The 16,584-nt window shown below is 36.6% G+C and overlaps 1 protein-coding gene across 9 annotated transcripts in view; it reads right to left on the reverse strand.

Annotated features, from left to right (window-relative positions):
- PPP1R12A (protein phosphatase 1 regulatory subunit 12A) overlaps window positions 1-16,584 on the reverse strand; it is a 160,097-nt gene that overhangs the window by 86,245 nt on the left and 57,268 nt on the right. The window lies entirely within an intron of this gene.

The following is a 16,584-nucleotide window of genomic DNA, read 5'->3' on the forward strand; positions in this document are numbered from 1 at the left end:
ATGACCCTCAATGATCTGGTTTTGTCTTCTTTTTCAGATTAATTTCTCTTCCATACTCTACCACACATAAAGTTCCAACAATATGGAACTGCTCATAATGCCAGACTAAACTATGCTTCTTTGGCATTTCTGATTTTACTTTTCTACATATAAAGAATGGGGTTTTTTTCTCTATGTCCCTAACCACCTTAACTCTTACTCATATATATATTTTCATGACTATAAAAATATTCTCATTGTAAAAATAGTAAAACAAAAAAAATCCAGTTTTAAAAAAAGGAAAAAAAGAACTCGTAACTTTATATTTCTCCTTCTACTATTATGTTCCCTCACCAGAGATAAACATTATCTATATTTTTTCCAGTAAGTTTACTATGAGTTTATATGTGTGTATGTAAACATATATACAGAGTCACTTTTGAGGTTCTTTTTGTAAGACAAAAACTAATGAGATTATTTTCTTTTTTTTTTTTATAAATTTTTTTTTTCAACGTTTATTTATTTTTGGGACAGAGAGAGACAGAGCATGAACGGGGGAGGGGCAGAGAGAGAGGGAGACACAGAATCGGAAACAGGCTCCAGGCTCTGAGCCATCAGTCCAGAGCCTGACGCGGGGCTCGAACTCACGGACCGTGAGATCGTGACCTGGCTCAAGTCGAACGCTTAACCGACTGCGCCACCCAGGCGCCCCCTAATGAGATTATTTTCAGTGCACAGGAACCCAATGTATTATAATAGCTGAAAAATATTCCGCAGTATGGCTGAATCATACTTTTCTTTCATACTGTCCTCCTAATGGACATGTTCTTGAATATACACTTAACACTATCAATCTTTAAAAATTTTCCCAACATGATGGGGACCAAACTATTTCCTGATCACACATGAGGTTGAAAATATTCGGATATGTTTACTGGCACTTGTATTTTCTCCTTTTGTGAATTTATTTACATCTTTTGCTTGTATTTCTAATGTGTTCATTAATTCAACAAATACTTATGGGGTGCTTTTATAGACTGAATGTTTGTATCCCCCCAAATTTCATGTTGAAATCCTCACCTCCAATGTGATGGTATTAGCGGGGTGGGACTTTTGGTAAATAATTAGGCTTAGATGAAATAATGAGGGTGGTGCACCCATGATGGGATTACAGTTCTTACAGAAGAATAAGGGACTACAGCTCACTGTTTCTCTGCCATAAAGAACACAGCAAAATGGCAGCCATGTGCAAGGCAGGGAAAGGACTCTCACACCAGACACAGAATTGGCCAGCACCTCACCCTTGAATCCCGGAGTCTCTAGAACTATGAGAAACAAAGGTCTGTTGTTTACGCTACCTAATCTACGGTATTTTGTTATCCTACCCAAAGCTAAGACAGGTGTCTAGTAGGTGCTTGGTACTATGTTACATGCCAAGAATACAATCGTAAGCAAAACCGGGCCTTTTCTTCAAAGAGCTTACAGTCCAGTAAAAGAGATTATTCAAAGAGTTAGATTACTGTAAAATTTTGGTAAGTCTGATAACAGAGAATTTTGTGGTGTCTAAGAGTAAATAATAGGATAATCTGATTCAGTGAGGTCAGGAAAGGATTCTCTGAAGAATATGTAGGTGTACAGAAGGAAAGTGTGTTCCAGGTTAAGAGAGAATAAAAGGCACCAAATAACCCTGTGACAGTAAGTATGTATGGTCTACAACGGCCTGGTTCATTTTTCTGAAAGAATATATCAATCTCTATGTACTTCTCAAACACACACACACACACACACACACACACACACACACACACACACACAGAGTCAATGAGTGTCTATTTTTCTAAGATAGTCTATGATAAGGAATGTGTTTCAAAAAGATCACTTTGTGCAATACGAAAAATGAATTAGAATTTAGTATCAAGGTAGGCAGATCAGTTAAGGAGCTACCACAGTTAGTACAAAAGGATTATGTTGGAAGCTTGAATTTAATGGAAGAAATGGGTAAATCCAGAGATGCCCAGGAGATACTGAGAGATCAGTTGGAAATGAGAAGGGAGTGTGAGGAAGGTATCTAGGATAAATTGAAGGTCTTGACTAGTATGATGTGATAGATGGTGATGCTAATTAATGATATACAAAAAACTAAGTTACTTCCTACATCCGATTAATAGATATGTTACAAATATTTCTTCCATATTGTCCCTGTATTTAAGAAAATTTTTCTTACAGTATTTTGTATATTACTAAGTTTAAAGGTTATGTAAAGTCAGGTCTGTCAAACTTTTGCTTTAAGAGGGCTTTTATCATCTTATTACATCGATCTATGTAGAGATGTAATTTTTACAGACACACACATAGAGAAAAATGAAAGAATATATGCTATAAAATTAACAATGATTATCTTTAAGTGGTAATTAGGAGGGATTTTTATTAGCAGGTTTTTTTTTGGGGGGGTAAGGATTTTTTGTTATCCAAGTTTTCTGCAGAAAGTTTATTTTTTATATGTGTATCAGAGCACAAAAGTAGCTACCATACCATTTTGTAGCCTGATGATTTTACACTTAATAATACATTGTAAAATTTCTCCCTCTACAAGGTAATGTTTCAATTTTTATGATCTTCATGGGACTTCTACAAAAAAGTCATACTTGAATTGATGCAACTTTTTACATTTCAGAGTTTTAAAAAAATGTACTAAAAACTAAATAATATATATTACAAAAAAGTAAATGAATCTGGAGCAAAAGAGAAAAAAAGATACAAGTGGTGTAATAAACTATGCTATATGCGCCACGAAAATATGTAATTAATCTGCCAGGCAAAATATCAACCAAACAATCAGGCAGATTTATATAAAACCACTCTGTTTTGCTTAGGGAGAAATCACTCACAGGACATAAAGAATGAGAATAAAGGAGCACTGCAGAGTAGCTGCAGTGCTTGCAGCAGAGGGAGCTACAGGGGAAGCAGAGTCCCAAGGAAGTATCAGGTCAAAGCCAAATACAGACAACCCCAAATTTATATAAACAGGAAGGATGTTAAGAGACACTAACAAGAGTAAAGTTCCATAACTACTGGCAGGAAACTGAGAGCCTGGGGCAATCCCTGAGCCAAAAGATTAGGTGTATGTATATGTATTCATACAATTCACAAAAATCTCCTGTACTCTAGCACTGTCATTTGCAGATATAAATTTTAAAAAAGATACACAAAAAATAAATAAGATCCCATAGCGTTAATTCTTACCTACCGTGAATAATCTCAAAAAGCCATTCAAAGATTGGTTATGTGGAAAAAAACAAACATAAATATTTAAATTCTGAAGACTTGCAGATAGGCTCCCAACTCTGCCTCCTGACAGCTGAGTGTGACACACTCACTAACTTAAAATATTTGAAGACAAGACATACTACAGGGCTGTGTGAAGTTTAAATGAATTACTAAAAATAAAATTAAAACTCTATCTTTTATTCCATCATGAAAAATCATCACATTTAGAAAGCAATGTTTAAGATAAAGTGAAAATAGTACAGGCTATCTGGAATACCAGAAATTGAATTTGAGGGGCCCTGGAGATACTGAAAACAGATGGCTATATTTCCTTCAGGAGAAAAGAAAAAAAAAGCTGGAGTACTATAAGCAGTTCATGTGACTGCTAATTAGGAAAATAGATATTTACTTTAACATTTCTTGCTAAAAAAAGAGCAAAGATTTCACACAGAAGTCCCAAACTGAAAATCAGAAAACTGGGCTGTTTCTCAACTAAGTTTTTTTGAATGCTTTAGAACGAAAAAAAAATTTTTTTTTTTAAAAAGAGCAAGGTTTTATTGCCTTAACAATGTTTAATGATTTCCTCAAGCAATACAAAGGAGTGCAACATAGGAGATGTCTATAAATGATGAAATTCTTTATAAATGGTTGAAGTGAAAAATGTTAAACTGCCAGGTTTATTGAGATTCATAATCTAGCAACTGAGTCAATAATTTTTTTTTTTTTGAGAGAGTATAAGTGGGGGAGAAGAGAGGAGGAACGGAGGGGGGTGGGAGGAGCGAGGGAGGGAGGGTGGGAAGGTGGGGAGAGAGAAAATGAGAGAGAAAATGAGAAAGAGAGAGAGAGAGAGAGAGAGGGAGGGAGGGAGGGAGGGAAAGGGAGAGAATCTAAAGCAGGCTCCATACTTAGCACAGAGCTTTGATTTGGGGTTCAATCCCATCACCCTGGGATCATGACCTGAGCCTAAATCAGGAGCTGGACACACAACTGATACCCCAAGTTAACGGATAATCTTGGACAGATAAATTAATAGACCTCAAAATCAAGACATGATCCAAATGGAGTTTGACAAAATTATTCGTACATGTCCTAATTTAAAAATCTGACAAAAGGTGTAAAGTTGTTAATCAAGTTATTGGTTCCAACTTGAATATGGTACATTAGATAAATTTGCAGGATTCTATTCAGGTTAAAATTATTCAATGTTAACTGAATTTGGGAGATAAATGTTGACAGTGTCTATTAATTGTCTTGGTTTATGAGTTTTGCCAAAAACCACCCATAGAAGAGATTGAGAGAAAGGGAAATAGTTCATTTGAAAATTTTGAGATTTTAATTAAAATTGTCTTTAATTTTAGAAGCTAATGAAAACACAGTGGTCAGAGACAAGGAGGAAGTAACTCCACCAGCAAGAGTTGAATATGTACTGTCCAAATTTAATGTATATTGACTTTATTCACTGTAGGAAAACAAGTATGAAAAGGTCATTATAACTTATACATCAACTTTTCATGTATTCAATACATAAATCTTTAAAAAGGAGAGAGTTAGTTCAGGCTTAAAAAGGAAGGAAATTCTATCACACAGATAAACCGCAAGATCACTGTGCTAAGCAATATAAGAGAGTCACAAAAGGACAAATAGTGTCCTTTTAAAAGTGTCAAAATCACAGAAACAAAATAGAAAGTTGGTTACAAGGGCTGGCAGTCAAGACAAGGGGAAATAAGTGTTTAGTGTGCAGAACTTCAGTATTACAAGATAAAAAAATTCTAAAGAGCTGTTGCACAACAATGTGAATATATTTGACACTACTGAACTGTAACCATTCAAAATGGTTAAAATGGTAAATCTACCATTTATTATTATTTATGTGTTTTTACCACAATAAAAAAAATTTTTTTTAAATCAGAAAGTTGGAAGGATATCACTGGAGTAGTTGTTTCCTGAAAAGTCTTTTCAAAAGGAGTTACTCAAGCTATCTAATGACACAGAAATTATGAACTACCTGAACTTTTCAAAGATTAGTAAGTAGAACATCACACTATTAACTTCAGAAATAAATGCTATTTCTTTTGGAAGTCTCTGAGCAACAAAAATCCTAAAATAAGTATAAATAGCCTTAAGTGTTTTCAGTGGGAATGCACTTTTGCTATTTCATTCTTGTAGTTCTATACCACAATGAAAAATAGTTGAAAATAGTGGTAAGAATCCAAAGAACAGTTCTGACTTGGGACTTCTAAGAAGTTTTTTTTTTTTCTTTTTTCTTCTTTTTTGGCTTAAATAGTTAGGAACCTTATTGGTTCACACGACTGGAAGTTCAGAGGTAGACTGAACATGGGGTTTGGTTTAAACTCATTTCAACAATGTCATCAAGTACCCAGGATAGTATTAGTTCTATCCCAAGGTGATTTCCTCATGGTTATAGGATGATAGTAACAACTAGAGCTACGTGCTTCTTTGTCTAAAAATAAAAAATGCCTTTTTTATTTTTCTAACGACTCTCACTTAAGAATGAGAAAACATTTCCCAGAAGCCTCCAAGGAATCTTATTGGCATGTCTCATTGGCCTAGATGCACAGTTATGTGCCTATTCCTAAACCAGCCTATTTCTAAAGGAATGCCATATGCTGACTAGTTAAGCATTGGTTCCTAGACTAATTATAGGCAAGAAAGATCAGATTTTCTTCATTGAGTTAGATTTATCAGGTCCTGCCTCAGTTGCCCAGGTTAATTCCTTAAACTACATGACTGATGCACAATGTCAGGAGGTGGGATGTTGAAGAGATGACCTCAGTGTATATTGCACAAGTGGAAACCAACATTAAGGGATAAAAGACAAATGTTAAAATACAAACATGAAATAGGCCAATTCAGAGCTGGACTTTGGCTGGAGTGTGCCTTTTTGGTACAATCTGGCCAGCATGACTCCATGTGAAAGAGAAGCTTCATCAACCAGTAGCTCACATTTTTGACTTAATATTTCTTCTATATGTATGATTCAGCAGATCCCCTTATCTAAATACTTCTTTTCCTTATTTTACAATCATTTCTCAAAAATTAAATTTCCTGCCAGCATCCTGAAAATGGAAATATCTATCACACATTCATATACTATGAAAGTACTAAGCATTTTACAAAATTAAGAATTTTAAATTTTAAACTGTCAATAATATTTACAGAGTTTGGTTTAGATATAGCTCTACACTAATCCTTGGAAGACTAAGCATTTCACATTTAATACAATTTCCATTTATTTTATTTTTTAATTTACATCCAAGTTACTTAGCATAGATGTGCAATAATGATTTTGGGAGTAGAATCCAGTGATTCATCCCCCACATATAACAGGTTTATCAATTTTGTTGATTCATTCAAAGAACTAGCCACGGGTTTCACTGATCTGTTCTAGTGTGTGTGTGTGTTTGTGTGTTTGTGTGTGTGTGTGTGTGTGTGTGGTCAAGCACTGCTTTCTGCTCTAATCTTTATTATTTCCCATCTTCTACTGGTTTGGGGTTTTATTTGCTGTTCTTTTTCCAGCTCGTTAAGGTGTAAGGTTAGGTTGTGCATCTGAGACTTTTCTTCCTTCTTAAGGAAGGCCTGTATTGCTATGTACTTCCCTCTTATGACTGCCTTTGCTGCATCCCAGAGCTTTTAGGCTGTCGTGCTACCATTCTCATTGGCTTCCATGTACTTAATTTCCTCTTTGTTAGTCCATTCATTTTTCAGTAGGATGTTCTTTAATCTGCAAGTATTCATTGTCTTTCCTAATTTTTTCTCCTAATTGACTTCGAGTCTCACAACATTGTGGTCTGAAAATATGCATGGTATGATCTTGATCTTTTTTAACTGTCGAGGGCTGATTTGTGACCCGGTATGTGATATATTCCAGGGAATTTCCATGTGCACTTGAGAAGAGTGTGTATTCTGCTTTAGGATGAAATGTTCTGAATATATCTGTTAAGTCCATCCAGTCCAGTGTGTCATTCAAAGCCATTCTTTGTTGATTTTCTGTTTAGATGATCTGTCCATTGCAGTAAGTGGGTGTTGAAGTCCCTTACTATTATGGTATTATTATCAATGAGTTTCTGTATGTTTGCGATTAATTGACTTATATATTTGGGTATGAAAAGTTTTCTTAAAAACAGCAGCTCTTCATTCAGGACTTGACAAATGTTATTCCACATCCATGGTTTCTGATGAGAAATCTGTTGTCATTCAAGTTTCCCTCCTTATAGTATCGTTTCTTTCTCAATGCTATCAAGACTTTTTTCTTTAGTTTTCAGAGGTTTGTATAGAAGATGTCCTTGTGTGGAGTGCTTTGTTTTATCCTGTCTGTAATTTTGTTTTTAATGTTTATTTATTTTTGAAAGAGAGGGAGAGACAGAGCATGAGTTGGGGAGGGGCAGAGAGAGAGGGAGACAAAGATTCCAAAGCAGACTCCAGGCTCTGAGCTGTCAGCACAGAGCCTGATGCGGGGCTCGAACTCATGAACTGCGAGATCACGACCTGAGCTGAAGTCGGATGCCCAACTGACTGAGCCACCCAGGCAGCCCTGGAATTTTTTTTTTTAATGTTTATTTATTTTCTTTTTATTTTAAAAAGTTTTTTAAGTTTATTTTTGAGAGAGAGTGAGCATGGGGGTGGGGGGAGCAAAGAGGGAGACAGACACAGATTCCGAAGCAGGCTCCAGGCTCCGAGCTGTCAGCACAGAGCCCAATGTGAGGCTTGAACCCATCGAGCCATGAGATCATGACCTGAGCTGAAGTTGGACACTTCACTGACTGCACCACACAGGCACCGCATTTTATTTTTGAGACAGAGACAGCATGAGTTGGGGAGGGGCAGAGAGGGAAAAAGAGAGAGAATCCCAAGGAGGCTCCACACCACCAGCACAGAGCCTGATGTGGGGCTTGAACTCATGAACTGTGAGATCATGACCCGGGCCAAAATCAAGAGCTGGGTGCTTAACTGACTGAGCCACCCAGGCACCCCTATCTTGTCTGGAATTTGCTGGCTTCTTGAACCTGTAGGTTTATATATTTTGCCAACTTTAAGTTTTTAGCTATCACTTACCGTTTCATGCAATAATTTTCCAGTCATGCCTTGTTACTCCTCTTCTGGGACTCCAATGGCACAAATGTTAGCTCTTTGTTATAGCCCCACAAGTCCCTAAGGCTTTATTCATTTTATTTTACTCCATTTCCTCTCTGTTGTTTAGATACGGTAATCCCCACTTATCTATTATTCAGTTTACTAATTCTTTCTTCTATCACCTCCATTCTACTCTTGAGCTTATCTGTTTTTATTTTGGTTAGATATTTCAGTTCAAAAATTCCCATTGGATTCTTATTTATTTATTTTTTTTTGCAGATTTTCTTTTTGCTGAGACCCTTAATTTTTTTGTTTCAAGCATGCTCATAATTGGCTTGTTGAAGTATTTTTATGATAGCTGCTCTACGATCTTTGTCACATAGCTTTATTTTTTTTAAGTAGGCTCCACACCCAATGCAAGGCTTGAATTCATGACCCTGAGATCAAGGCCTGAGCTGAGATCAAGAGTTGACACTTCACCTACTGAGCCACCCAGGCACCCCTTTGTCAAGTAATTTTAAGAGTAGTAGCTTTGTCATCTCCATGTTGGTCTCTACTGGCTGTCCTTTTTCATTCAATTTGAGAATTTCCTTTGTATGACAACTGATTTTCAATCAAAATCTGGACACTTTGGGTATTATGTTAAGAGAGACACTCTAGATCATGCTTAAATCTTCTATGTTAGCTGGCTTTGTTTGGCTCTGCTGTAGCAAAGGAAGCTGGGAGGTACTATCTCATTACCATAAAGTGGGAGCAGAAGTCTAGGTTCCCCACTCAGCCTCCACTGACACCAGAGATGAGGTGGTGGCTTCTAGCCTAGCCTTACTTCTAGTTCACCGTCAAGCCTTCACTGACATCTCCCTTGATGAGAAGAGTATGAATGCTTCACTACTACTCCCCATGTGGCCTCCAGTGACAATAAATAAGGGGAGGAGGTAGGCATCTTTACTGGTGGGTGATGGTGAAAGTATTCATTCTCCACTAGGTCTCTTCTGACACACTCCAAGAGGGAACTGGTTGGTATCTACTACAGTGTGTGTTGCGGGGGTGGGGGGGTGGCGCTAGTTAACCATTTGGCGGGGATTAAAGTCTTGGCTGGCTATGCATGTGGCCTAATCTAACATTACTGCAGGAGGGGTGTTGGTGCACCTCAATATAGTCTGGTAAGGGTGGAGGTCTACACTCCCTACCTATCCTTTGCTGGTGAGAGTGTGTGGGAGAACAGTTTTTTTCCTTTGGACTTTGGTTAAATAGAGTGGTGGTGGTTGTTGTTGTTATTACAAATTTTCTGTCTTGCTAATGTGCCCCTCTATTATTATTATTATTATTATTATTATTATCATTATTATTATTGTTTCTGTTTTGCTAGTGTGCCCCTCTCCTAGTATTTGGCTAAAGAAATTAAGCTTTTTGTTGGGATTTCTTTTTTTGGGATGCCCATTGGTGCTTCTGGGTTATCAGCTTCTCCAGCTCAAAGTGTGGGATATATGACACAACATGAAAAGCCAGAAAATTCTCTCCTATGTCATTCTTTGGGTCCTGTGATGCCTAGCCATTCTGCCTTCTCTCGACCTCTCATGAGCTTATGTTTTATATATAATATTCAGGTTGTATTAGTTCTTAGAAAGAAAAACAAGGGAAAACTGGGTCTAGTCTATCTTCTCAGAAGCAGAAATTCTCATTTTTAATTGTTGAATTACGATGCTTAGAACATTACCAATTTTAACCTTAGTTTTTTATAATTTATCAAAACCCTAAAGGCAAAAAGTATTATTTTTGTATATAAGTCATGTTATCAGTCCAATTGGTTAGTTCTGATACCTTGCCAAATACTTGCTTAACTTCTGACATCATGGTTCCATAATTCTGCTATAGATACAATTACTTATGCCAATAGCAAAGACCAGGCTAATACTTGTGAGAAAAATGAATCTGTGAAAGTGGGGTCTATCTTCCAGTTGTCTAGGAACCTGGATTGTCATTAGTTAAAAAAAAAAAAAAAACCCTCAAAATGTGGGAAAGTATTTAAATTCCTCTATTCATTTTGCAAACCCACCTTTAAATACAGGAAGTCCTCAAAGTTCTCTCTTTAGCATTTCCTATTTCTCTCAATTACTCCCCAGAGCAATGACTCTATACTGCTTTGATAATACACTAAGTCCTGAAAAGGCATATTTATTAAAATTAATTATATATACTCCTGTCTTACTTTATTAATGCAACTTTCCATTCCCAGAGGCAAAATTCCTACTCATTGTGCAACAATTCTAACATGCACATTTCCCTCACATTTTAATATCACTGAAATCTACAATCGATCAATGTTACAATCCATGATGCCTTATAATGGCTATCGGCTAGGTGGCAGACACAACATGGTTGTGATTATCTGTCCTCATGTGCCTTCAGTCACAGTTATTCATATGGTTTTCACTTCAGTCAATTCATGTGCATCCTTGTTACCTTATTTATTGAACTTAACTATTGCTTAAAATGTTTTCCTGGATGTTGTCTGAAACTTGTTGATATCTATCTTCTGGAAAGATAAAGAAAGCATCAAAATCAAAACTTGCAGAATGCATACAAATGATTTAGAATATAATTCCAAAGGCAATGAGAACATTCCTTAAATTTTTTTAAAAGTTTATTTATTTTAGAGAGAGAGAGAGAGAATGTGAGAGAGAACGTGAGCGAGAGTGGGGGAGGGGCAGAGAGAGAGAGAGGGAGACACAGAATCCGAAGCAGGTTCCAGGCTCTGAGCTGCCAGCACAGAGCCTGACACGGGGCAGAAACCCACGAACCGCAAGATCATGACCTGAGCTGAAATTGGACACTTAACTGACTGAGCCACCCAGGCATCCCAGTAAGAGAACATTCTTTTTTTTTTTTTTTTTTTTAACATTTATTTATTTTTGATAGAGTGAGACAGAGCGCGAGCCAGGGAGGGGCAGAGAGAGAGTGAGACAAAATCCAAGCAGGCTCCAGGCTCTGAACTGTCAGCACAAAGCCCAACATTGGGGTCAACCTGCGAACCGTGAGATCATGATCTGAGCCAAAGTCGGACACCCAACTGACTGAGCCACCCAGGCGCCCCAAGAGAACATTCTTTAAAAACGTTGCATCAATAAAATGCTAAATTTAGAAAACGATACTGTGTGAAAAACCCAGGTGATTAAACATACACAGACACAGAAAGTATCATAATTTCACTTTTGTAAACTTTTAAAATTGGTATATAAAGTAATTATACTGTGTTACAACAATGGCATCTTAATTAAACTTCGTGAAATCCAGTATATGCATTATAAACACTCCCAATATAGTCCTGGCTTCCTACTGCATCATTTCCATTAGCATCTCAAATAGGGCCTATTTAAAACCACATTCCACTACAGTCTCTCCTCTGCTTCCCCCAATCTTGCTCTTTAGATCTCTTAATAAGTTTAAAGGCATCATTGTCCCAGTTACAAAGGTTAGACAGGGAGGTAGAATAGTGTAACAGCTTAAAGTGCAGACGTGAAAAGTTAGACTAGGTTCAAATCCTAGCTCTGCCACTTACTTACTATGATTACTTTTTGACTCAAGTTTCCTCATCTATAAAATAAGAATCATAATACAGGGCCATCATCATTCACCCAAACCCAAATTTCAAAATTTTTCATATTTTAAAAAGGTACCGTTGTAGATTATGTAACACCCCCACTGAGTCACATTACTGTTTTTGCAAAAAACACATTACTATTTTTGCAAAAAAGAAATGTAGAGTACATTGTATAAACAGACTATAAATAGCCTCATATCAGTTCAGGTCATGGTTTGTTGCCAAATGAGCCTGTATCTAAAGTTACAATTAGTCTGTCATTTTTCCAAGTTTTTGGGGTTTGGAATTGTGCACATAGACCTGTGGGGTGGTGGTAATATTTTCATGTGATTGTTAGGACGATTGAAATGACATATACTTAAAGGATTTAGAGCAATGACTAGTACAAGTTAAGCGCTCAATGAACATTAGGTATTATTATCAAGCCTTATCACCACCTTGATTCTTCCTCCTACCTTACTACCTAGATCCAGTGAATCACACCAAGCCTTATCAATTCTATTTTCCAAATTTCTTTCAAATATGCACCACTTCCAATTTCATTGCCATTGCCCTAGCTCTCTTGTCCAACAATACTAATCTGTGAGGAACAGTCTTCCTAAAATACAGAGTGAGGATCATCATGTCCCTAAAAATGCATTGCCACTAAAGGTCAAACTTAGCAATGTACACTAATTCCTCTATGCTGTAGACTCAGTTCATTTTCCCAATCCAATCTGCTACCTTCCATATACCCCTCCCTCATGCTCTTCTCCCTGAAAAACTATGGCTCCAAAATCCTCTTATCCAATGGAATCAGAACCAGTATTTGCTTGGTTAACCATAAGCTCTAAATAAGGATTAACAGGGGTGCCTGAGTGGCTCAGTTGGTTAAGCAGCCAGCTTTGGCTCAGAACATGTTCATGGGTTTGAGTCCAGCGTCGGGCTCTGTGCTGACAGCTCAGAGCCTGGAGCCTGCTTCAGATTCTGTGTCTTCCTCTCTCTCTACTCCTCTCCTGCTCATGCTTTGCCTCCATCTCTCTCCATCTCCTCCATGGATAAATGTTAAAAAAATTTTTTTTAATTGGAAATAAAACATAAGTGAATATATGAAAATAAATGTAAATAAGACATTTATTTCAACATAGAAGATACTGGAGAATGTCTCCAATGACTTAAGTCCATGATACTTTTCTTGCATAAAGCATACTCATAATGCACTTCCTAAGACTTCAAAGTGTCTTTTAAAAAATAAAGGAATGATTGGGGTACCTGGCTGGTTCAGTTAGTTGAGTGTCCGTATTCCACTCAGGTCATGATCTCACAGTTCATGAGTTCGAGCCCTGGGTCGGACTCTGCGCTGACAGCCCAGAGCCTGCAGCCTACTTCATATTCTTTGTCTCCCTCTCTTTACGCCCCTCCCATGTTTGTGTTCTCTCTGTCTCAAAAATAAATAAACATAAAAAAAGTAATGATAAAAAACAGCATTATGAATAGTAACAATTAACTTAGCTAACATTTACTGAATACTAAATATGCTGTATATTGTGTCAACTGTCTTATATATGCTATTTAATCTTCTCAATAATCTTATAAAGTAGGGATATGTATTAATACTTTCATTTTATAGATATGGAAACAGAGGTTCAGAGAAGCTGGTACCAGAGAAGCTGGTAATTTGCCTAAAGTTACTAGCAATCAATTGGCAGAGTTAAGATTATAATGGAGTTTTTGATTCCTAAACGTTAGGTCAGTAATAGAATAACATTTTTCACGGGCATGGTGGTGAAGTTTATGTATTTCTTAAATTGGTTAAGAATTTGATTCTTTTACCCAAGATAGCAACATTATTGAATTCCAGACGTAGGATTCAATAGGTGCAGACTGTGAAGCAAGATGTCTAGTTTGTTGAAAGGCTCAGCAAGGGGATCAGAGTGGCTAAAAGAGACAGCCTGAGAGGAGTGAAGAATATAAAATCACAGGAGTAATATGAGGTCAAACTATAGCCTTGTAGGCTATCAGAACTCTGGCTTAAACTGTAAAGGTATTATGAACCCACTGGATGGATATGAATAAAAATGCGGTATTACCCCACTTATAAAATATTATTTACTTATTTTATTTTTAAGATTTACTTTTAATTTTTTAATCCCTATACCCAACGCAGGGCTTGAACTCATGACCCTGAGGATCAAAAGTCACACACTCCACTGACTGAGCCAGGCGCCCCCTGCCCCATTTGTAATATTTTAAATGGATCATCCTGGCTGCTGTGTGGAAAACAGATGGTGGGAAGAGGATGGTTATGGTTAGAATAACTGGAACTCTAAGTCCAGTGAAAAATGACAGTGTGCAAGATTATGAAGAAATTAAAGAGGTGACAAAAATAGTAAGATACTGGATATATTTTGAAGGGTAAGCCAAGAGAAATCTTGAGGATGTTTATGGAATAAAGGTTATAATGAAGAAGAAAAGCCAAACCATAAATAAGCCACCACAAATATTTAAAAGTTAGCATATCTTTAAATAGCTGATTCTTTAATGATCAAATGACAAATTTCATGAAACTTTTTCCATGCTGCAAATAAGACCATGAGAATGTCACTGAATGTAATCCTACTTGCATTTTATAATGATATAAAATCTTCTATAGTGGTAGCTTTGAAACGACTCCAAACACAAAGAAAAATATGTGAAATATACTAATTAATCAACATTTCATTCTATGTACTATAACACTATGTACTATAATTTTTCTCTACTACTGAAAAATTTTATGGCAAACACCAAAGCTACTCAAGATAAAAGCACTTCCTTTTTTTTTTTTTAATGTTTATTTACTTCTGAGAGAGAGAAAAAGCGCACAAGCAGGGAGGGACAGAGAGAGAGAGAGAGAGAGAGAGAGAGAGATGGAGAATCTGAAGCAGGCTCTAGGCTCTGAGTGGTCAGCACAGAGCCTGATGCGGGGCTTGAACTCACAAACTGCAAGATAGTGACCTGAAACGAAGTCTGACGTCCAACTGACTGAGCCACCCAGGAGTCCCCAGATAAAAGCACTTCTTTTTATTTTATTTACTTACTTATTTTAACGTTTATTTATTTTTCAGAGAAAGAGATAGAGCATGAGTGGAAGAGGGGCAAAGAGAGAGAGAGAGGGAGAAACAGAATCTGAAGCAGGCTCCAGGCTCTGTCTGAGCTGTCAGCATAGTGTCTGGCAGCGGGCAGGGGGGGCTCAAACTCACAAGCAGTGAGATCACGACCTAAGACGAAGTCAGATGCTTAACCGACTGAGCCACCCAGCCACCCAAGATAAAAGTGCTTCTTAAACATCTGTGGTGGGAGCTTAATAAAGGAAAAGTGGTAATGAAACTAAAATACCAAAAGATATCAGAAAAATAATCACATCAATAACCAAATATTAATAAAACATATTGTTTATGGAGTACAACTCTGCAATCCAAAAGAATGAAATCTTGCCATCCGCAACTACATGGATGGAACTAGAGGGTATTATGCTAAGCAAAATTAGAGGGAAACAAATATATGACCTCACTCATATGAGGACTTTAAGATACAAAACATGAACATAAGGGAAGCAAAAATAATATAAAAACAGGGAGGGGGACAAAACATAAGAGACTCCTAAATACAGGGTTGCTGGAGGGGTTGTGTGTGGGGGGGGGATGGGCTAAATGGGTAAGAGGCATTAAGGAATCTACTGCTGAAATCATTGTTGCATCATGTGCTAACAAACTTGGATGTAAATTATAAAAAATAAATAAATTATAGGATAGAAAAAATAAAGTTTTATTATTAAAATTTTTTTTCACATAAATATACAAATACCTATGATTTGCAAAAATAAAAGGGCAATTCCAAGGCTAAAACTAGAGTCATTCAAGTAAACAGCATTCATCGGTTAATCACAGGGACAGGCTGAATAAACTACAATGATTACGTCACAATGGAGTACTACACCTAAATAGAACAATGAGAAATACCTCTATACCCCACTATATAGTCATCTCCAGACCAGACTATTAAGTGAAAAAAGCAAGTGAAGAAATATGTGTATGGTATTCTATCATTTAGCTACAAGAGGGAATATTTTAAATGATGCTTACATTAAAAAACAAACTGGGATAAAATATAAAATTTGAAAAATAGTGTAGAAGGAAATAGGATGGTAGAGCAGGAACTGCCATTAGAACATGGTATTTTATGTAAATTATAAAACAAACAAGTTTAAAAAGCAAACTCCAAACAATAAATAAAGTTAAACAATCAACCTAATAGGTATATCTAGTTGGTAGCATAACCACAAAGAAAAGAACTATTTCAAGTGACTTCAATACATAGTAATTTGATGGTATATTTGAAGCGAGATACCTTAAGTACAAAAGAAATGACCTCCTAACCTCTGCCAAAAAACAAACAAAACACAAAACTTCAAACTGCTTCTGGTAATCCTATTGTTGTTGTTAGTGGTATTATTGTTACAAGTAGTCTAATGTATGTGTAATATATAATAATGAAGCAAATTAGTAATTGCGTGTTATTTTAATCTTACAGTTCCTGGCAACAGAAGTATAGGGAGAAAGGAAATACTGATACAAGATAGAAGAGGTTAAAGGGAAACACCTTGGTAACAAATCTGAATCTGAAGC

This window comes from Prionailurus bengalensis, chromosome B4 (assembly GCF_016509475.1).
Source record: "Prionailurus bengalensis isolate Pbe53 chromosome B4, Fcat_Pben_1.1_paternal_pri, whole genome shotgun sequence".
NCBI lineage: Eukaryota > Metazoa > Chordata > Mammalia > Carnivora > Felidae > Prionailurus > Prionailurus bengalensis.